This window comes from Triturus cristatus, chromosome 2_1 (genome assembly GCF_964204655.1).
Source record: "Triturus cristatus chromosome 2_1, aTriCri1.1, whole genome shotgun sequence".
In the NCBI taxonomy this organism is placed as follows: Eukaryota; Metazoa; Chordata; class Amphibia; order Caudata; family Salamandridae; genus Triturus; species Triturus cristatus.
In genome coordinates, this window is record NC_140581.1 from 1,059,202,376 (window position 1) to 1,059,226,959 (window position 24,584).

Below are 24,584 nucleotides of genomic sequence, written 5' to 3' on the forward strand. Positions count from 1 at the left end.
TTGCATATTATATTTCACGCCCGGTTCATCTTATATCACACTTTTTGGTGCATAGTTTATACCATACACTATATCTGGTTTTCATTTTCAATCATGCTCTCAGGACTATGTTCTATATAACACTGTGTTCACCTACCCTTTTCACAGGCATTACATTTTGCGATAGGGGGTGGAGGGTCAGGGGGTGTTTCTGCCAAGTGAGCCCGGAGTCACAGTCACAAACGTCCTCTTCTTCCTGAATAAAAGTGAGATTATGCTGCATACTTGTTCATATTTTAAGTAGTTCGCACAGACGCACGTTTTAAAAACAATAAAGTTCCTAATACCCGCCTTCTCTGAACAGTTAGCTTGCTGCCCCATCCCCCTCCTCCCTATCCTCTGTTGTGTGAATTCATGGACTAGCCTCCTCCCTCCTGCCATGCATGGTCTGATGTGCTGCCACTGCCCTCAATTTAGTATGATGTACCAGTCCCCTCCTCCTGCCCTCCATTGCCCAATTCTATGCCCCATCATTGACCTCATGCTTAAACTCTGTGCTTAGCTTGCTGCCCCTATTCTCCTTCCCCCTGCCCTCCGATGTCTTTGTGCATGCCCCTGCTCCATCCTTTTTTGCCCACCATGTTCCATGGACCTGCCACTCCTATCTACTCTGAGTGTTCTGTTGAGCTGCCACTCCCCTCCCACCTGCCTAGCATTGTCAGATGACTGTAACCTGTCCCTGCCACCTCCACCCTGTCTGTCCACATGCCATGCCCCTATCCTCTTCCTCCTGTCCTACATGGTCCATTGTGCTGCCACACCCTTCTGCCCTCCCTGGTCTGTTGTGCTGCAACTGCTCCTCCTGCCTGCCCCGTGCGGTCTGTTGTGAGGCCCCTTCCCCTGAACTTTCTTGTCTGTGCACAGGTCCTGACCCTCCCTTCTATCCTCCATCGTCCTTTGTGCATGCCCCTGCACCCTCCTTCTTGCCCATCATAGCCATTGTGCTGCCACTAACCCTCCCACTTGCCATGCATGGTCTTCTGTGCTGCCATGGCCCCTCCCACCTTCCCTGTGTGGTCAGTTAGCTGCCCCTGACCCCCTCCCACCTTCCCTCCATGGTCTGTGTGTATGCCATCACAGTCTCACTGTTGCTCTTCATGGTGTGTCTTGCTTCTAGTGCCCATCCTGCCTGACCTCCATGGCTATCTTGCTGCTCCTGCCCTGCCCCCTTGCCCCCAGCCCTCTGTTTACATATGCAGACCCCTACTCTCTCCCTCCTGGCTGGTCTGTTCCATTGTAATGCCCCTGATCCGTCCCTCCTGCCCTTTATGGTCTGTTATGCTGCAGATTTCTCTCCTGTCTGTCCATTATGGTCAGCTAGCTACCATTGCCTCTTGCCCCTCTGTTCTCTGTTGTCCATGTGCATGGTCCTGTTCCCTCCCTCTTGCTTTCTATGGATTTTTATGCTGCACTCCCGTCCGCATGCCCTGTGTGGTGTATTGTGCTGCTGCAAACCCTGATGCCTGCCCTGCAGGGTCAGTTTGGTGCACCTCTCCATGTCCCTCCTGTCCTCTGTTATCCAAGTCCATGTCCCTACCCCATTTCCTTCCATGATCCAATGTACCATACTTGCGAACATTTTGAACTTGGTAAGAGGGAGATTTTGAAAAAAAAACTGGGGTATTGATTTTCCCCTTTGAGTTACATTGAAAAAGAGGAGATTGTAGACAGGAGACGGATCAAATAAAGCCCATTTGAGCTTAAAAACATTGGACGTTTCCTGGCTGAATCGGGTCTGTTGGCATGTATGGTTGTACTACCATTGCCTCTTCCTTCTGCCCACAATGGTCTATTACATTGCCACAGCCTCTCTTGCAAGTCCTGGATTGTTGGTTTGTTGCCCCTGCCCCCCTTTCCACTGCCCTCCATAGTCTGTTGTGCTGCCACGGCCCTTCCTGCCTGCTCAGTGTGGTTAAATTGTTGCCTTTGCACCCTCCTACCTGCCTTCAATTTTCAGAGTCCGTGCCCCTGGCCTCTGCCTCTCAACAGTATCCTAATGAACAACTAGATTGCTAACATTCTATATTTATTACAAAAGTGTGGAACGCCTGACGTCATCTTGATGTAATCAAAACTGTAATACCTAGAGCATTTCCTTTAGAAATTACATACATGAGAGGGTCTTATTGGCATCAAAATTATGGTTAGTGCTCTAAAAGACTAAAATAAGGACATATTTTCTGAGTTTTCAAATAGCGACAAAGCACTTTTAAATTATTTGTTATCTTTATGTTTTTTTATCCAGTTGACCACTTGATTAAATGTTGCACTTAGGGGAGAGGATGTGGTGTTACTTCCAGAACTGCAGACTTTACAACTGGGGAACCAGGTTGGAGTTTCTGCTTCAGCTCGACATTCTGTGATTCTGGTCAAATCACTTAGTCTCCCCATGTCTACAACCAAAATGAATTTGTTCTTGTGTGATGTAACCAATGCTCATGTAAAGCACTCCAATACCTGACAAGTCTGCACTATATAACACTGCAAAAACACAAAATAATAAGTGTTTTGCACACTTCTGCCATTGGGCTATATTTGGGCTACATCTGGGTGATTTTGGGCTACATTTGGGCTCTTTTGTCTCCGGTGGCCATCTTGGGAGATTTATTTGTTATGAAGTTTCCTAATTTCCTCATGTACTGCAGTCTCCTCAGTAGGAAATGCTTTCAGTTTTTTACTTTGATTCCATCATGAAGGTATTCAGATATGTCACACATTTGCCATAAATTCTGAAAGTTAGCACTCTAGTTGCTCATTAGATCACTGTAGTAAAACTACTGTTCACCATGGAAGTCTGCTCCTGGTATTAAAAGTGAATGTTTCAGTCTGCATGTCAGAATTTTTTAATGTAATAGAAGAGGAATTGTGAAGTCACTCAAAATGTGCCCTCATTTTCTTTCTTCAGCATTAATCATAATGTCTATGGCAAAATGAACCCCCTCATTGTGTTCCTTTTTAAATTAAATGTTTTAAGTGTTACCAGTTTATTCCAATCAAGATGGCTTCAGGTGTGCCATACTTTTGTCATAATGAAGACAGTAAGCGCTCTAGTTGTTTTTAAGAACACTCTGGGACATTCTGTCATTGGGCTATACTTGGGCTACATCTGGGTGATATGTGGGCTACATTTGGGCTCTTTTGTCTCTGGTGGCCATCTTGGGAGACTTATTTGTTATGAAGTTCCCTAATTTCCTCATTTACTGCAGTCTCCTCAGTAGGAAATACTTTCAGCTTTTTACTTTGATTCCATCAAGAAGGCATTCAGATATGTCACACATTTGCCATAAATTCAGAATGTTAGCACTCTTTTTGCTCATTAGATCACTGTAGTAAAGCTACTGCTCACCAGGAAAAACTGCTGCTGGTATTGAAAGTGCATGTTTCAGTCTGCATGTCAGATTTTTTTAATGAAATAAAAGAGGATTTCAGAAGTCAAAATGTGCCCTAGTTTTTCTTTCTGCAGCACTAATCATACTTGTTATGGAAAAATGAACCCCCTCATTTTGTTCCTTTTTAAATTAAATGTTTTAAGAGTTACCACTTTAATCCAAGCAAGATGGCTTCGGGTGTGCCATACGTTTATCATAAGTAGGACTGTTAGCGCTCTAGTTGTTCTTTGGAACACTCTGGGAAGCTGCAGTAGAACACAAAGGAATCAACTGACAGTCTCTGCCCTTGTTGGATGTACATGTTTTCCTGAGAATGTCAGACTTCATTCTCACATGACTGAGAAAGATAATGTGAATTTACAGAAAATAAGCTCTCAGTTTAGCTTATAGATCACCTTCCAAATCTCTGTGGGAAAAGCATGAGAAAATATTTCTCTCTCAATCATTATATCCCAGCAGAATGCTTTTTCACATGGTGAAATCACCTTAGAACATTCCACAATTCCTAAAATGAGTATGGTACCATCAACAAATGATTTATAATGTAACTAAAGTCTTAAAACCTTCTATTAACTGCAATGCTTTTTAATGAGGTGCTATCATGTATATTGGTCCCAAGATGGCTGCCAACACTTCTTGGATGAAGTGCTGACAGCCAATCAGATCTCTGGATGAGATGTGTGGTTAGGCTCCTCCCACATATATATATGGTTTTACTTTTGATTTTCTCAGGAACTACTGAACAGATTGACACCAGACCTACAAAAGGCACTTCCCTGAGCTGAGGACTACTTCTCTGCCAAATTACAAGTAATTCTGTTCAGTCGTTCGGGCTGTACCTTGGACTAAAGGTCCCTATGGAAAATTGCATGGGGAAAACGTGTTTTGGGACCCCCCTTTTTTCTCAGCCCCCGCTTGACGAATCCCCCCGAGACTTTCAGGGTAGGAGCGGAGCGGAGCGCCCCACCTATTTTGAAAATTTCGCGAGGATTCGACAACCAGCGCCAAAGTTATTCCAAATAGAATGTTGCGGATTTCCTATGGAAACACGGTCCTAACTATAACTATCTACTGGCGACCGCCAGTAGATAATATATATATATATATATATATATATATATATATATATATATACATGCGCTAGCCTTCGCCACTGCAATCCTTCAGCTAAACAGACAAAAGCAGACCCATAAATAAGTGCGAAGATTTTCTTTATTGAATACCCTTCGTGTCCGCCATGACGCTTTTCGGCCTTCGGGAGGCCTTGATCACATGACACTTGTGGAGGAAGGTACAAAATTTAAAGTGCTACGTGCCTGCAATCGTAATTGACATAGAGCACATGACAAATAGACATAGAGGAAACATTCGTGAGTACTAGGCAAGTACCTACGTTCAGAAATGCTAGCACTATTGATACAAATCATAAACTATACATAATAAACATTGTATCATGAATATTAGGTACATTTGAAAAATATAATAGACTTCATGGATTGTTTAAAAATCGTAAATATACCTGAAACTTTCAATTATTACTTAAAACGTAATTAAAAAGTGATAAAACCCAAGTGGGGGATGACACATCGTAATAAACAAAAGGGAAAATTAATCAATAATTATTGCACTTCAATAGGCTAAAAACTTCTCAATAAAACCAATCGGGACAAATATTAATAAATACATAGAATATAGTATCAATTGATTCATACATGTATAGAATACAAAAGGCAATTTAAAGTAGACATAAAAACTTTAGATGATAAAAAAGTTTCTATTTACAAAATTGCCACTGAGCAAATAAATAGCCTAAAGTGCTAGTGCAAGAACGAACAACAGTAGCAGTCATGCCCCAGTGGCCATCCTACTGAACCTCTATGTTTAAAAAGTACTAAAGTGCTAGTGCAGTAAAGTGATTTAAAAAAGTGTGCCCTAAAAAAACCCTGTTAGAATTCAGCTAAGAATATATATATATGTACAAATGGAGGCTGCAACAATGAGAAGTTCATATAACAGGTGTGCAAAATAATGCGAACTGGCTTCTCTATAAGCATGTGAAGAAATCTTCACTAGCGTTTAGACCATGAGGAGTCTTAGTATCTAGTTCCAGGGTATATCTTGTTTACGGTGCACAAAGAAGGGCTTCACGGCTGCCCCCTCTTCTAAGTGGCAGAACAGAGTCAATCACAAAATATCTCAAAAGATCAGAATCATTATCGTGAGACTCCTTAAAGTGACGTGCAACCGGGTAGGAAGCGTCACTGCCACGTATCGCTCTAATGTGCTGGAGTATCCTCTAGTGGACCTGCAACTTGGTACTACCAACATATTGCAGCCCACAAGGGCACTCCAGCACATAGACCGCTAACTCGGTCTTACAAGTGAGCAGCTTAGAATTAGTGATTGGGGCATCTTGAAAAGGGACTCTGTAAAATGTTTTACTGATACCTTGTCTGCAAGCATTGATAGATCATTTAATGAATCCCTTCCTGGAATTAAGCGAAGATTTCGCGACAACCAATTCCGGGCTGCTTTTTACCAATGTGTCACTCATAGACCTTGCTTTTCTAAATGTAATGTCAGGGGTAGCTAACATTAAATTGCCAATAACTGGGTCACTGCGCACCATGCTCCAATTCTTTCTAAAGATTTTACGCAGGGCTTGGTGTTGCCTGTTGTATGTCAGTATTAATCTTGTACATGAATACTCCTGACCAACTGCATTAGCTGCCTTCAAGTTTTTGTTACATAGGGCCACTGCTCTAGGGATCCCATTGGCCTTGCTTATGGTTTTGTCAACTATACCAGCAGTATAGCCCCTGGCCAAAAATCTGTCTCTGCTTGTCAACTGAGCTGCCTTGCATTCCTCTTGTGTGCTGCATATACGCCGGATACGCAACATTTCCCCAAAAGATGTTATTGAGGCAAGTGGAAATCATAGATAGCAACATTTTGTTGTGATTGTAAAACTGAATAGGCCTGGTACCCAAATAATGCTCAACCGCCTTTAAACCGTCCTGATGATGTATACAGGTATAAAGGGTTGTAACATCCAATGTCATTAGCATACATTCATTAGCATACATTATGCCAGACAACATCATTTATTTTCCGGAGGAAATAGCCAGTGTCTTGGATAAAGGAAGACTAGACCCTTACATGGTCCTGAAGGAAAGAGTCCACATATCTAGATGTGTTTTCTGTTAGACTTTTCCATGCAGAAATGATAGGCCTGCCAGGAGGCTTTTGAGAATCTTTATGTACCTTTGGAATAAAGTACATAGCGGGGATGACAGGGTGATAATTTTTTTTAAATTTAAATTCATCCTGATATATATATATTTTACTATTTAGAAGTGCTTCCCCTCCCTCACATGCCCCCCAGTATACACTGCATTTCAAACATTGATGCCTGCACACTAATTTGAGGTCAGATGGTCTGACTGATCAGTTTAATTTCATTCACACTGTGGTGGACCAGTGGATTTTTAATGACAGTACAGGATCAGCTGTCCGTTCACCTGTATTGTGCTGGGTTCTGTGGCCTTAACTCAAAAATGCTTAACATTATTTATTTATAAAAATTTTTATTTAATGATTTGTTTGCATGGTTGTTTGTTTGTTCAGGGTTTTATACAGAGCTATCTGTGATACTGTTATCTTTGCTTCTGGCCCATGGGACTTTCACTTTGTGGTCTGGTTGTCCTTAGTTCCAATCTACTTCTGCTTCTGAAAATGAGTCAAGCTGTATTCCAAGAGACCCTGTACTATAAAAACAACAGCATTGAGAACACCATCATAGAACCCAAGACACTGATGTGCATACCACACCCCAATGAAACCCAGATCATGCATCCCTAATTTCTTGGCCATAACACCTAGTAGGAAATCGACAAGGAGAGGACCAGGAGTACACAGTGATAGAGAGCCAGAACTCAAGGCCACCTCTGAAACTGCTACAACAGGTGTACGGATGATTACTCAGTAAACCGCAATAAACTTCCGCTCTCAGGGAAAGCAGGACAGACTATATAAGGTTGAGAACACAGAGACATTGGTTGAAGCTTGAGAGGCACACTTCTTAATCTTCTTGGAAGCTCCATCCAATTGGGGTAACCATTACTATGCTGATATTATCCAAACAGCACTAAGGCGTTATCATACATGGTAAATATTTCACAATATATAAACCCTGTGACATGCCATAACAACACTCCTTGCACAGGGAACCGAAGCAGCCCAGGTTAAAATGTTCAAACCAGCTCCTCTCGCTTTGTATCTCTCGTTCTCTCTAATTCTCTTTCTCTCCCTCATGTTATGTCTCTCTCTCTCTCTCTCCCTCTCATTATGGCCTGATTGTGCCTAGTGCTATTAACTCTGGATACAGTGATAGGAAGCGGCCAGTGACCTTCAAAAACTAGCCTACAATGGCTCCAGCCTCATGGGTTTGGAGTTTGAGTTTTTATTTAAACAATTGCTTGGATACTTGAAACCCTTTCAATAAATATACAAGATATATATTTACATAGTGAATGAAAAAATCATTAATAAAATCTTCCGATTCAGTTTTTCAAGTATAACAGATTAAAAAAGGAAATCTGGTAGTTTCAATTTAAAAAAACTGAAGATGCTGTTACACCCAAACATTTCAATTCATATATATGCCAATGGATAAACAATCCGCCCCTAACGGCCTAACAAATAATGTAATCATTTGATAGTAACTTATATATATATACATGATAAAACCTAAAATTCATGGTGACACAAAATTTGAATATAAAAACTTTAGTATCAAAATATTTCTAATGGTAGGAGGCAAGCATAGGTCATCATTTTGAGGCAAAAGGAGCATTCAAGGAAAGTATTCTAGTTCATTGGTTGTCCTTAGGGGGATTCAATAAGAGTCGATGGTTCAGCCCCTAATAATATTATGGGGACTCTATATTACTTCTAAAGGTTTGGTATGGCGGTTAAATTGCTACTTATGTCAAAGGTACTAGATGATTTCATTGTTCTTTTAGTCTTTGCTCCACCTTTAGTAGAAATTTGACAAAATGGCAATTTAATTGAGTTTCCCCTGGGTCAAAGCAGGCTAAGATAGCCTGTCTTCTTGTTCGAATTTCTCTTGGGTTAAAGGCCTTCGTTAACAGTTGTTTCCTTTCTTCCCTTAAGGTGTTACATTTGGGGGTCTCCACTTGGCTGAAGTAGGTACCTTCGACAAATAGGGACCCTTGCATCTAGTCAGGGTAAGAGGGTACACTCCTAAATTAACCCCTGCTCACCCCCTTGGTAGCTTGGCACGAGCAGACAGGATTATCTCAGAGGCAGTGTGTAAAGCATTTGTGAACACATACAGTAACCAAGTAACAATGCTACAGATGGACACCACACAAGTTTTATATAAAACATAAGTATTCTTTATATAGACTTATCACAAGACCACAAATGACAAAAATCCACAATACAATACTTAAAATGGTAGAATTAGCTTAGTTCTCTTTAGATGTTAAAATGCGACACTTTGAGTTCAATGTATTTTAGATGCGTAACGCTATACAACAAAAGTGTTGCAGGGGAGGTGATGCGTCGGCTCCTTACACGCAAGAACGGTGATGCATCGGGTCCCTACTGCTGCGTAGGGGATGCGTCGGATCCTCTCTGCGAGGGGAGGTGATGCGTCGGTTCCTTACTGTGCTTCCGTGGCGATGCGGCACACAGTGCCGTGATGCGATGAAGATCCGGTGCAATGAAACAAAGATGGCGTCTTTTCCTTGATGCGACACGATGCGGACCGCGACAGGCCCAGCGACACGCTTCCTGGTGAAGCGGCGGCGTCTGAAGCAAAGTGGATCCTCTTCTCCAGCGATGCGAGACACTTCCGCAACGATGCGAGCCGCGACAGGCCCTATGACACGCTTCCCGGTGATGCAGCAGCATCTGCTGCGATGTCGATACTCTGCTCCGACGATGGATGCTTCGGCAACGATGCGAGCCGCGACAGGCCCTGCGATACGCTTCCCGGTGGTGCAGCAGCATCTGATGCCACGTTGATCCTCTTCTCTGGCGATGCGAGGTGCTTCAGGGACCCTGCAATGACTCAACGATTCTTATAGGCTGCGACAGGCCCTGCGACACGCTTCCCGGTGATGAGGCGGCGTCTGATGCTACGTCGATCCTCTTCTCCAGCGATGGGAGGCTCTTTCTCGTTGTGAAGTGACAGCGGCAGTTCTGCAACATGCTTCTTGCTCGTGAGTTCTGCTTTCAGCTCCTTGCGACACCCAGTCCCTCAGAAAGCCTCACAAAACAGCAGGCACTTCCAAAGAACTCTTGGGGGGCTGGTTGGTGAAGTCTGTTGTCTCTGAGACTTCAGCAGGAGGCAAGCTCTTTTATCAAGCCCTTGGAGATCCTTCCCAAGTTGAATAAAGTATACACAAAGTTCCTTCTCCTCTCTTTGGCAGTCAGGCAACCACTGCAGGCCAATCCCTCAAGTTTAGGGATAGTCTCTCCACAGTATCTCTGGTTCCTCTGCTCAGCAAAGGTTTCTTCTTGTTTCCCAAAGTGATCTAAAGTTCTGGGGTCTGGGTCCCCCTTTTTATACACAGTTTTTCTTTCTTCTCTGAAGGCAAAGAGGCATTTGCCTAGTCCAAACCAGTTCTGGTCAGTCCTGGAGCACTTTGTTGACAAGACTCCTTCGTTCCTTTCCCAGTGCAGGCCAGGGACATCAGACGCACCACAGGAAGTGGAGCCAGCATTGTGGAGGGAAGGCATAGCCCTATTCAGGTCCCAGGTGCAACTCCTCCCACCCATCTACATGCAGATCTCTCTATTTAGCCTTGTGCTGATTCACCCTGTCTCCTGGAATCCCCCAGCCCCTGTCACTCAAACTCCAGACAAGGAATAAACAACCTAGCAGAGGCAGGCTTGGATGGTTAGACAAGAAAATACCTACTTTCTAAAAGTAGTATTTTCAAACACAGAATGTTAAAACCAACTTCACTAAAAGATGAATTTTATCATTCTGAGTTCAGGCATACTAAACTCGAATATCTACCATGTTCCCTGAGTCAGTTAGGATTATAAGATGTAATAATCAAACTGCCCATTCTGGCCTATGGGGAACAGGTAGCCTTGCAATAGTGAAAAAAGAAAATGGATGTAATTCACTATTAGGACATGCCACACACACCAGAGCATGTCCTACCTTATACTTAAAATGAACACTGTCCTTGGGCCTACCATAGGGGTGTCTGATATGAAGAAAAGGGAAGGTTTAGTTGCAAGTGGGTGCACTTGCCCAGTCAACATGGCAGTACCAGACTGCACACAGGCTCTGCAATGGCAGACCTGAGACACACTTTTACAGGCTGCTTCTGTGGGTGGCACAACCAGTGCTGCAAGCCCACCAGCAGCATTTGGTTTACAAGCCCTGGGCACCCCTGGTGCAGTGTACTAGGGTCTGACAGGTAAACCAAACCAGCCAATCATGGAATTACTAATCCATACATCATTTTACAATAGGGAGAGCATATGTACTTTAGCACCGATCAGCAGTGGTAAAGTGCCCAGAGTCATAAAACCAACAAAACAGGTCAGAAAAAATACAGGAGGAAGGCAAACAGTTCAGGGATGACCCTGCAAAAAGGGCCAAGTCCAACATACGGTATTACAGGAGCAAACCAAATGCAACATATCCTCCTTGCAGCTCCTACAAAGGCGACAAGTGACGGGTAGGTTACCGCATTGTCAAGGTGCCATGTGCTCTTTGGCTGGCAGCCAGTATCTTAAAAACTGCTGCTTAATAAAAACTGGATAACCTGTGGCAAAGTAATCTTGTGGTGAGATGGACTTATAATTGTTTATTGTCATCCACCCATGTGTCCTTTGTGCTAGTGTAGCTTTATCTTCTGTAGCTGATTGAATTTTAAGAGACTTCTTTACTAAACGTTTAAAAGCCTTTTGGTCAATTGACATTTCCCAAAGCTGGACAAGACCTGTATGTTCTAGGGACTCTTGCAGATACTCTCTGCCTGGTGATGTATGACGATGCTGTAACTCATCCCACAACATATGATTCAATGTATTCAACTCAGCTTTCCTAATTTTGTTCCAGCATGTTATATATGAGCAGCACCTGGTTAGTGATTACTTGACCAGTCCAAATTCTAGCCTTATCTGAGCCGGGAGGTATAACTTGGCAAGGAGAATATATATCTATAAGCTTGGGAGACTGCATTATCCAACGTGGTTGCATCCTGCCCTCTTAAAGCCTCACTTTCATATGAAATTGTTGGAAGGAATTTTGCTCTTACAACTTCCAGTAGTGTGGTCAAAACCTGTCCAGCTACCTTTTTCTTCAAGGTTTTAAAGGCTGTAGCTAAAACCAGGCCTTTATTTTTGATTGCCTCCTTCTGTGCAAGAAAGTTCCCTTTATTATCGATAATTACTCTGAGGTATTTGTATTCAGCTGTGTTTTTCAACTGCTCTTTACCCATGAACCAAGTCTGTGTTTGTGTTTTCTTGACATTATAACACATGGTTTTCGTTTTCCCGTAATTAATCTGCAGGCCGTTGGTTTGCGAATTGGTTGACATTGTATTGAGGAGTCGTTGGAGCCCCACCAGAGTGCGGCTCACCAGTACTACATCATCAGCATATAGGAAGGATGATATCGGATTATTTCCTAGTTTCGGGGCGTGAGGTTTGCATGATTGCAACACTTCCGTCAGGTCCGCCAAGAAAAGGTTAAATAAGGATGGTCCCAAAACATAGCCTTGTGTTAGGCCTCGGGTAGTTTGAATTTTCAGAGAAAGATGTGTGCCAGCTCCTCTTTTAACTTTAACCCATGTGTCACTTTGTAGCATTATCAACGTGTGCAAGAGATTCTCTGATATACCCCAATCTACTAACTTCCGCCACAATTTTCCCCGATCTACACAGTCGAATGCTGATTTAAGTCAATATAACAGAAGTATAATGGAGATTTCGATGCATGGAGTGCATCCATAAGTAAAGAAATTGCCAATATATTTGTGATCGTGCCGGTGGATTTTATGAACCCAGTCTGATTGTATGGAATTATGTTGTTATTAGAAGACCAAGATGTCAACTCCTCCAGGACAGTTTCGGCGAAGTATTTGGCCTCAACACCCATTAATGTTACAAGCCGATAGTTTCCCGGGAACGATCTATTCCCTCCTTTAAATATGGGAGATATAATCGACCCCTTCCAGGATTCAGGAATAATTTGTGTGCTCATTACCTTAATAAATACTGGTGCCAGAGTTTCAGCCCAAAGGTCTGGCTTGTCGATACGCAATTTGGGCCCGGGGCCCCCTCTTTCCACCCGTTCATTATCTGTTTTTTGATAATTTCTATATTTGACTCTGTTAGAACTGGGGGTCTCTAGTTGGAAATGGTATACACCTTTGTCCAAATAGGGACCCTTGCTTCTAAGTCAGGATAAGGGGATTACACTCCTAGATAACCCCTGCTCACCCCCTTGGTAGCTTGGCATGAGCAGACAGGCTTATCTCAGAGGCAGTGTGTTAAGCATTTGTGAACACATACAGTAATACAGTGAAAACACTACAGATGGACACCACACAGGTCCTATAAAAATAAGTATGCTTTATATAGACTTAACACAAGACCACAAACAACAAAAATCCACAATACTGTACTTAAGATTGACTTAAAGGTGGTAAAAGTTACTTAGTTCAAGTTGATGATAAATGCGACACAGTTCTCACAAAAGTACCTGGATGCGTAACGCAAAATAAACAAAAGGCTCGCGGAGGGAGATGCGTCGGTTCCATGCTCCGGGGGAGATGATGCGTCGCGCCTCGATGCTTGCGTAGAGTAGGGGATGCGTCTTGATCCTTACCGGTGCGGGGGTGATGCGTATGTTCTCGGCCTGCGGCCCGGTTGCAATGCGCAAGATGGCACCTCGATGAGATGCAACAATCCTGGTGCGATGCGAGAAGATCGTGCTCTTGATGCGACGATGCAATGGCGATTTGTTCACGCCCTGGATGCATGCCTGTACTTTGGAGTCGTGACTGGTCCTGCGACACGCTTCTCCGTCGATGCGATGGCAACCCTCTCAATGACGTCACGCTTCTCCGGTGATGCGACAGCAGACAGCTTAGACGAAGACACGCTTCCCGGGAGATGCAGCGGCAGCACGCTTTTCCGGCGATGCGACGACTACAGATGTAGCGGCGACACGCTTCTTCTCGTTGTGACGCGCTTCCAGCTCCCAGCGACACGCAGGCTTCTGCAAATAGAATTCCCAGCAAGGAAATTCAGAGGGGAGCTGGTGGTGCAGTCTTTTGTCCCTGAGACTTCAGCAGGAGGCAAGCACAAGTTGAAGCCCTTGGAGAAATATTTTGTAAGATGATGAAAGTCCTTTGAAAAGTTCCTTCTCCATTCCTTGGCAATGAAGACACCACTGCAGGCCAACCCAGTAAACAGCACACTGGCAGAGGGGCAGTCCAAACTCTTGCAGTTTCCTTGGGTCTTCTCCTTGGCAAAAGGTTCATCTTATTCCCAGAAGTGATCTAAAGTTCTTGGGTCTGGGTCCCAATATTTATACCCCAAAATCCTTTGTTCTCTGAAGGCAGAGAGGCCTCTGCCTAGTCCAAACCAGTTCTTGAGCACTTTGTTTACAGGACTCCTTCTTTCCTTTCATAGTGCAGTGCAGAAACATCAGACGCCCTACAGGAGGTAGAGCCAGCATTGTGGAGGGAAAGCACAGCTCTGGAGCACTTTGTTGGCATGATTCCTTCTCTTCTTTCACAGTGCAGGGCAGAGACATCAGCCACACCACAGGAGGTGGAGCCAGCATGGTGGAGGGAAGGCCCAGCCCTATTCAGGTCCCAGGTGCAACTCCTCCCTCCCATCTAGATGCAGATCTCCCTATTCACCACTGGGCTGACTCATTCTGTCTACTGGAATCCCCCAGCCCTGTCACTCAAACTCCAGACAAGGAATGCACAACCTAGCAGAGGCAGGCTTTGTATAGTTAGACAAGAAAATACCTACTTTCCAAAAGTGGTATTTTCAAACACAGAATGTTAAAACCAGCTTTACCAAAAGATGTATTTTATCATTCTGAGTTCAGACATACAAAATTCGAATTTCTACCATGTTCCCTGAGTCAGTTAGGATTATAAAATGGAATAATCTAACTGCCCATTCTGGCCAATGGAGAACAGGTAGTCTTGCAATAGTGAAAAACGAAAATAGCTGTAATTCACTATAAGGACATGCTACACACACCAGGGCATTTCCTACCTTATACTTACAATGCACCCTGCCCTTGGGCCTACCATAGGGGTGTCTGATATGAAGAAAAGGGAAGGTTTAGGGACTGGAAATTGGGTGCACTGGCTAAGTCGACATGGCAGTACTAGACTGCACCTAGGCTCTGCAATGGCAGGCCTGAGACACACTTTACAAGCTGCTTCTGTGGGTGGCACAACCAGTGCTGCAAGCCCACCAGCAGCATTTGATTTACAAGCCCTGGGCACACATGGTGCACTGCACTAGGGTCTGACAAGTAAATCAAATAACCCAATCATGGAGTCACTAATCAATACATCAATTTAACACAGGGAGCACTTGCACTGTGGCACTGAATAGCAGTGGCACAGTGCCCAAAGCATATAACCAGCAAAAACATATCAAAACCAGAGAAGGCAATCCGAAAAAATGGAAGAGAGACTCACGCCAATGATGCCAGGTCTAACAGACTCCGACAAGCTCTTATACTGCATGGTTGATGGAATTACCTGGAGATTCGTCGGTGCATACTCTTCTGATGGATCATTGAAGTAAGTTCTAAAATAATGGACCCACGTAGTCTCTGTAATATGAGAACTTATTCCTCTATTGTCTGTATTGAGGAGTTGATTTACTGTGGACCAAAATCTAGTGCAGTTTTTACATTTTATATCGAAGAGTAATTTGGCCCATAGTTCGTTGTCTTTGTCTCTTTGAATTCTCCATTTTAGCTTTTTGATTTGTTCTTTGTTTGACGTCAGTGCTACAAAGGCAGTTAAGTCACCTGGCTTTCTCCTAAGCGTCCTCAATGCTTTGTTAATTCGAGATTTATATTTTCGAAATCTGATTTCATGGTTTGCAGTGGCGGCTTCTTTATGTATTTTGTCGTTGCCTTTGGGTTTTACTGGTTTAGAATGCTTTTCCCAAAGTATACATATGATTCGTTCCCACGTGTTTACTGCTATACTTCCGTTGCTTGAGATTTCCTGGAGCGTATCCATTACAGTTTCATGCAATTGGTCAAGCCCGACCGTCGAGCTATTTAAATATGCTTGTCTGTTATCTCCCTTATATGCGTTGAATGGGTAATGTATGGGAAAAATGTAACTTCTTGTGGAAGATGGTCACTACCAGATCTATCCTTTATTTGGAATGAGCAAATATGTTGAAATATAGTCAGGGAGACAAATGTATAGTCCAAACACGAACTAGTATTGTTAGAAGGACATGTAGCATTAGGCGGGTTACCTGTTTGAAACCTACCGTATAAGGCCCTAAGAGATAGATGTTCAAGATGATCCAGAAGTTGGTGACCAGTTTGCGACCATTTCCCTAGTGTGTTGCTGCCCTGGTCTGGTATTTCCCAAAATGCAGATTGTGAGATTAATAGATCACTGGCCGAAAAGCCCATTAAGTATAGGTTGAAGTCCCCAGATACTATAAAGTGGGTCGTACTCTCTGTTTCCATGGGGAAATTCCCAATGGAATAAATGGCCAGTCCGGCCCTGCTTGTCTGCCACACCCAATACATGCATATAAATGGTTGATTTGTGTTGGTCTCTCTGCATGTCTGCAGATCATTTGTACTCAAGCAGAACCTTTCCCTGAGCACCACTTCCCTTCTGTGAATGCAGTTTGCACACATGCAGGCTTCAAATAAGGCTTTTTAACCCCTTAACCGCGGCGCAAATTCCGCCACGGTACGGGACTTTTAATGAGTGGGCGGGGCCGCGTCGGCTAACGGACGTGCGCAGCACTAGCCAGGTAGTGCTCGCGACGGCCGTTGGCCGATGCACGCAGGGAACGGGTTAATCAGGCCATGTCTGAATTTTCTTTTGCTGCTGCAGCATTTGCCTCTTGGCTCGGTGAAAGATTTCCGCTGGCCAAAAAATTAAAACAATTTCTGATTAATGTCTTTACTGCTCCAAGCTTCAACTCTCTCTTATCCCATTCCAATGGATTACGCGGGTCCTAGGGTTAAATCGTAAGAAAATATCACAAAGGAAACTGAATTTAACTTAATTTAATGCATTCTCATTTAAATCACCAAAAGGCTAGAAAAGCTGTCTAGAATTACGTGTTCCAGTTATTAATAAGCAAAGGGTGTTTCAATGACCTTCTCTCACCCCTCTCTTGCTCATACTGGGTATCCTCTGGAGGCCAAGTGCAGCACCTGTTGTAGAAGACTTAACTTGTCTTTGTTACAACAGATCTTCCTATTATTTCTGTACAGGATCCATTACACAGCTTGGCGAATTGTTGAATGAAACTCTAAGCACAAGATGGCATAATACAGACCTGCCCTGCCCCCAGCCCCCAGGGTAGTCTTACTTGAGAGGCCGCTCTGTGTGATAGTCCTTCAAGGCAGCCTTAAAAACACTTGTAAGTACAACAAGCAAGTCACTGTTCAATGTAGAAAACGTCTGGCCACATTACAGAAGTCTTCAAAAAGGGCCTTAAGTGATCTTGGGGGGGTGGCACCAGTCGCTGCCAAAGAGAAGCATCCTGCTTTGTTTTAAGTGTTAAAAACATGAGCGGCAGTAAGCCACTTTGAAATGGGCCATCACTAACAACATTTATCATGTAAATCCGGACTGGGAGTATGTGTAAAGGAGTATGTGTAAAAAGGGCTAACAGAGCTTAACTGCAAAGTTTAAATATGTTTAGACATATTTAAACATTGCCAATTTAGCAGTAATTGAGAAAGAAATTGAGGGGGGCCGAGTTTTTTTTATACGGGTGGGGGGAGGGGTTGCAGCATTTAGAAGTTTGCAGACCACTGGGCCACAACAAAAGAAACATGGCGCCATATTACAGAAACTTTGCACTGATGCAAAAAGAGGAGCAGATCCATTTGTGCCATTTTCACTGCATGTGTGATGAGGGAAAGAGCAAAATGGGTTTGTTAGAAACTAAGAGGCAGATTTACTAATATTTCATGCAATGCAGCAAGGCAACTTGCTGTGTAGCGCTGCGTGAAAGAGCAAGAACTGAAATGCACCATATCTACTAAGATATGGCGCACTTCTATTCTCTCCTAGAGCTAGCTAGTGCCAACGCAGCTACCCTTGTACAATGCTGCAAGGGTGTCTGTGCTATAGGCAAGGTTGTTTTTAAACATATATCTCCTCGTTTTGCCTCTCTGTGGTTAGCACAATTTTGGCTCAATCCTAGGTTTACTGTGTTTAGTAAATCTGGAATTGCATCAGGTTCCATGGGTGGATGCACCAGAGTGTAATAATGCTTACCACAACAAAATGCAACGCACACAAGCTGCTGCTTGACGTTACATTTCTTTACAAAGTCATGCCAGGTGACGCAAATAGCCCCTTGTATGGCTTTGTAAATCCCATTTAAGGATTTGCCTTGACTTGCGAGGACTTGCATCATGCAAGGACAATGCAGCTCCTTAGTAAATCTGCCCCTTATATTTTGCAAAGGGGCAAAACATGGAGCAAGTTCATTTCCATGTGTGCCCAATTCATGGAATGGCAATCAGTCTTCAAGGTGATCAGTGTGGCAAAAGAAAAACCTCTACTGCACCGTCAGCATATTTTAGCCATTATTTGACATTACTGCCACACTGGCCGTTGTCTCTTACCTGTGGTGTTTCCTGCCAGTGTGACAGAAATGGAAACCAAGTAATGCATTATGTGAAGGGCACACTATTTCTGTTTGTGCCAGGCACGCCTTTGAGAAGGTGTTCCTGGCACATATGGACAATATTCCCTATTACAGATAATGTGCTGCCCCAATGTGCCCTATTACAGATAATGTGCTGCCCCCAGGGCAGACGGGAACTGGCACATACTGTGAGGGGCAGCGCATTAGTGAATGGCTGAGTAGCTCTTTGATGCAGCTGCTCCATCTTATTCAGTGCAGGTGGCATGCAGCCTGCTTTACAAGATGGAACAGAGAGTCCCCCGCAGGCAGGCGCAGTGAGGGACTGCACCCACCTGCATTGTGCTGTTGTGAAGTGTCTATGGACTCCTTACTCCATTTAGTGGGTTATCAGTGCAACTGAGTGCCATCTGTTTGTGGCATACAGTAAGTGTGCCATCACAGATGGTCTCTTGTCCTCTGCAACCATATCTATTATAAGGCATGGTCACAGAGGCAAAGTGGTTCCATCATTTACATGGGGCCATGTCCCCATGCGAATGAGGGAAAGCCCCCTTAGGATTGCACCAGTGCGGTATGTGTGCTGGTGTGATTGTTATTACAGAAGAGGCTGCACTAGTGTTTGAGGCCCATTCTGCAAAGCTAAAGTGCAATCAAGTCATAGAGTGACGCAGTGAAATGTAAATTTCACAGCATCAGTTCTACTTGGCTTTTAGTGTGAGAATGCCTACCCTTTATACATTATACACGATACCGGTATAACGTGATGCAGACCTCTACAAACTGACGCATTGGGCTAATGTCTCAGTTTGTACATATAGAGCAGTGTGGAGAACTGATTGCGCCGCTGTTGCGTCAAAAACGTGAAACTGCGGCGCTGCTAGCTCCTTGTAAATATTCCCCTAAGATCCCAGACTTCGTATCATCCTTAATGGTGTATGTGGCTATCCCAGCTCCACTGGCCAGTCAAATCGAAATGAGGAGTAGATAGGATTTCCTATAAACATGAGTTCCCTTTTTGGAGCCTTTGAAGCAAATTAAGTTTTTCCTCAATCAGAAGTATATGCACCCATGATCATTTGAGACATTGATGTTTAAGTCTTAGGCCTGATTATGACTTTGGCGGTCTTCTCGCTGGACCGCTGCTATGGCAGTCCAAGCAAGACCACCAAGCTGTCGGCATTCCTGCCCAACGGATTACAACAGTGATCCAGGGCTGGCGGTGCAGTGGCGTAGGGAATTTTAATGGCTCATAGAAGAGCCTTAAAAGCATACTGCCACCGTGACAGCACCTCCAGCATGTTCGCGCACGGTGTGGCATGCACCATGACATGCATGCCACACAGTGTACGCACAACCGTGCACTTTTGGGGGGGACACATGATGTGCCCCCTAAACACCCCCATGGGCAGAGTAGTCCGGTGGCCCTGTTGGGGGACCCTCTACCTGAGTTTCCGCCAAGCATTGATTGGTGGGGTCCCAGCCATGAACTGCTTGGTAGAAAGGCAGGTCGTAATCTGCTCGGCGGTGCCAGCATCAGCACTACAGCGATTCCCACCTGCTTTCCACACTGCCACCGCCACAGTATCCTCGATCCTGGTGGTGGTGGCGATCTTGTGGCGGTCCCACTGCCACCATCACAATCGTGTGGGAGGCCTGACGCGATGGCGGCAGTCAGACCCGCATCTTCGGGTACGGCTGTCCCAGGACTGCCATACTAGTAATAATTAGGCCTGTAGTTAGTCTCAAGTCGGATGTGTATTTTGGTATAATCGGCATACATCTGTGATTGTAGTTGATGCTGAGAAATCAGCCATAAGAACTGAAAATGTCAACTGCATCCACCACTGCATTCTATTACCCCATTTTGAGAGTGAAGAGAAGGCCATCTCACCTTTGGAAACATGACCAATATTTGATGTGCTTGCTACATTAGAAATTGAGAAAAGGTGTGTGCTTTTCTTTTTAAACGTGATTAACGGGGCTCAGGTTTAGTTTTAAAACAGCCCACAAAAATAAATGCGGTAAGAATGGGCAGCAGCCATGATGCCACAACTGAAGGTCAGTTTGCCATATTGAGATGTTTGATAAAGGAGTTGAATTACAATTGGTGTGTTGTTACTGTCAGTCATTTATTCCCCTCAGTGGTAGTTCAACAACACCTCCCAGTAATTCCTTGAAATGTTTATTGAGTGGAAAATTGCTAACCGAAATAGGAACAATTATACTACTGCTGCCTTCTTTCTGGAGTGTTCTAAAAAAAAAAAAAATAATTGAGGTAAAATCAATGTGTTCCATTTATATATCGCCTACGAAGCATCCAGGGTGTACAGTCTGCCCTTTAAATAAAATTAAAGGAATTGGATTTCTTTGTTAAAATCTCTATCACAAATTTGAATGTATTCATAACTAATTAATATGCAAAGCGTGTCCGTAATATGTTGTCTTCATTTTCACTCCAATGTGCAGTGCTTGTTTTTCCCATGCCTCAATATAAATAGAGAACAAGATGTCGAAAATGGAGCTGGCTTCTTTTTTGCGCTAGTACAATGTTGTTGTAATGTAGCAAATCTGTAATTGAATCAATGTAGAAAAATCCTTCTGTAAACCCAAGTGATAGCATCAAACATATTTTAATTAATGAGTTCTACTTTTTAATATCGTGGGTGTGGGTGGAATAACATATGTACATATGTTATCAAAGCAAGTTGCACAACCAGTGAACAATTTCACCGAGTTAAATAAAAAAAAATTGCTGTGCATTTCAATAGTCTAGTGATATTACCCGATGTCACAGGACTTTATGGGAAGGTTCTTAGTAGTTTTTGCTTTTAGCGTTACAAAGTTAGATAACTATTTTTCTTTAGACTTTTTAGCACTGTGCAACAGAAAGCAGCTGTAAAAAGTGGCTATGGATGGTCTTAAGCTCAAAGCTTAGTTCTCCCTCTGACCTACTCCGAAGGCCAGCCAACAGATTTCCAGCACATGGCGGTGAAAGGTTGGATCAAGCAGCTCTAACTGCAAAGCTGCTCTCAGACTGGACTCCCTATTTATAGAACAGCGCAATAAACACCACTGTGAACTGTTTGCAGTATGCCCGGGGTTAGTATTAACTTCAAACTCCCTCAAGCCGGTTATCATTTCATCCCATAAACTGGCATCTCCAGTCTTGGGGCACGTTGGCATTTGATTTTAGAAAGCCGCGTTGAATGGTTCATCCCAAAGTATTTGTCTCTTTGCCTGGACTCGGAGCTTACCACAAATACAGCAAGTCTGAATAAAACTGAGAGCGACTACTCTGTGTAGTTGTAGAGTAGACCGTATAGGGATTCTTGGATCGCTCAAAGTAGTAAATCGAAGGCTGCTGGAGCCATGTTCGACTCCATTTGTAGAATATACTGGATAGGGATTCACTGATCACTTAAAGTGGTAAACCGAAGGCTGTTGGAGTTATATTCAACTCTAGTTGTAAAAAATACTGGTTAGGTATTCACGGATTACTCAAAGTGATAAACAAAAGGCTATCGGAGTCAAGTTTGACTCTTGTATTCCAAATACAACAATAAGACCCTGCTAAATTCAGCAACAAAATTGGTAACATTGAAGGATATTCCATACTGAATTTAGACTCTGAGAAAGAAACGGGAAAAAGAGTGGCTCTTATTCACTAGGACTCTTTGCGTACTATCTACTCTCTTTTCCGTAGCACTCGTATTAGCGGCTCATCACATAGATGCCCCTCTCCACTGACAAATCTGTAATGATCATTCTATTTTTCCAGCCCCTACACAACACTTTACAGGAGACCTAATGCAACAAATTACAACCGAGCAGCTCCATACATTTGTTTTGGGGTATGCCTGCCAACAAAAGCACTTTATATTTATTGCCCTGCATCTACTCAACCGATTTGCTGCAAGTGGTATTATAAAGTTAGTGATGTTTATGTTTGTCATAGCACGCAATCTTTAGGACCCAAAAAGATCTAGAGCCCCATTTGCAAAAATGGTGCGGTGCCGCAAGTCATTTTGCAATATGTAAAGTATTTATGCAGAACTTTAAACAATAATAAAGTGAAAACCGAATACACAAAAAATCCCACTACAATTTAGAAAAATAGTGTACATTTTAATAAATACAACAATGCCAAAACAACAAATATCCAATCATTAGAAACGGATATATGTAGATTTTAAGATTTCAGTGAAAATAGCACCAAAAAGCACAAAGTGCCATCTGTGGATATCCGGTTGCGCCGGACCAGGACAAAGTCAAAAGTTTAGGCTAACCGCAAAGGAGTGTGGGACGGCTACAGGGAACCAGTTAGGCCCACTGAACAACAGTACATTAAGTCCTGGTTGCGGAGCGTTGCGAGGTTCTGCGCCCAGGCTGCATCTGTTCCAAGATATTGTGGTTCTATGATGAGAGGTCCTGCATCATCGTCAAGGATCCCTTAGGTGCAGACTTGCGTTGCAAAGTCCGGCATCAATGAGGCACAGTGCAGTCGAGGTGATGCGTCAGTTCTGAAGAGCTGTGACTCTGCGATGTGAGTACCTGCATCGTCGAGGCTGCAGTCATTTAGTGGTTTGCGATGTGAGGGTCAACGTCGGGAAAGGTACGCACAGGTGGCTGTTCCAATGACGGCTGTGAGGTTGAAGTAGAGTCAATGCATCAGGAGAACCTTCAAAGCAGAGGTGACGTGTCACTTCTGCGTAAGGTTGTGCCTCAGAGCAGAGATGTGTCGGTTCTGCTGGATCCACAGATGGGCTGGCAGAGCACCTTCAGCCCCACTTCTAAGAGTCCAGGACTAGGGTGGCGCCACTTGGCAGAGTAGGACACACCGATGGCAGAGTCCAGGTGCTGGGTTCAAGGTTGTTGGAGCTTGTGTCACTGAGGCTGTAGTCAAGAGGCCAGCCAACTAGTCCTTAGATTCACTGTGGGGTCCTGGGTTCAATAGTTGCAGGTCCAGTCATTCTCACCTGGGCAAGAAAGCAGCAGGCAGCAAGTCAGCACAGCATGACAGCAGTCCTTCAGAGCAGCAGCACAGCAGAGTGGCAGTCCTTTCAGCAGCACAGCAGTCCATCTTCCTTAAAAAGTATCCACTGGCCCAGAAGTGTACTGAAGCGTTGAAGTGGAAGAAGATTCTAGAGGTTTAGTTTTGAAGTCCAGAGGCATCCTGCCTTCCCTGTCCTGGCTCAGCCTTTTGTGTGGAGGCAGGAAACAGCCTATACAAGTAGAAGTAGGGCTGTTCCCGGCTCCGCCCTCCTACCCTGCCAAAGATGGCCCATCCAGGCACAAAAGCTCTCTAGTTGTGTGACTGTCTAGGAGGAATACGCAAAGCTACACCCAATCATGTGGCTCAGAGACAGGCCAAAGGCACAGAATGTCTATGGCAGGTAAATGCCAACTTTCTAAAAGTGGAATTTTCAGCATTGTAATTTAAAAGTTGACTTCACCATGAGAGAAGATTTTTCATTGCAAGTCCAAAGACACCAAACATGAATTGTTTACCTGCTCCCATTTGGAAATCATCACTTGTCAGGTGTAGTAAGTTACCTCCAGTCTCAGCCTATGGGAGAGGTAGGCCTTGCAGTAGTGAAAAACAAAGTTAAGAGTTTTTCACTATCAGGGCATGTAAAACTAAAAAGTACATGTCCCTCTTTTTAAATACACTGCACTCGGCTCTCTCCACTTTGTGCCTTTGGGGTGGCTTACAAGTTCTAAAAAGGAAGGTTTGGGCTTGGCAAAGGTTGATTTTGCTAGGTTGACATGGCAGTTTAAAAACGGCACACAGGCTGCATTGGCAGACTTGAGACATGTTTAAGGTGCTACTTAAGTGTGTTATACAATCAGTGGTGCAGGCCCACTGCTAGCATTTAATTTACAGGCCCTAGGCACAGGTAGTGCCACTTTACCAGGGACTTAAAAGTCAATTAAATAGTGGTGGCCGGTAATTTTACCAGAGAGGGTGGTGGAGGGGGTCACACATGCACACATACACCTAACTCACAGCCATGCATTCACTCATGCACACACACCCATTCACAACACTCACTAACAAATACACATACATTCAGAATCAGAATAAACTTTATTTGATCTAAATAATAGACCATAAAAGTGTAATAAAAGAAAATACATTCAAATACAATTAATATCCAAACATGTCTTTTAAAAGTGCATAATAAAAACAATTAATGAGAGGGCACAATCATGCCTTGGCATTCCCCAATCCCTGACATCCGAACA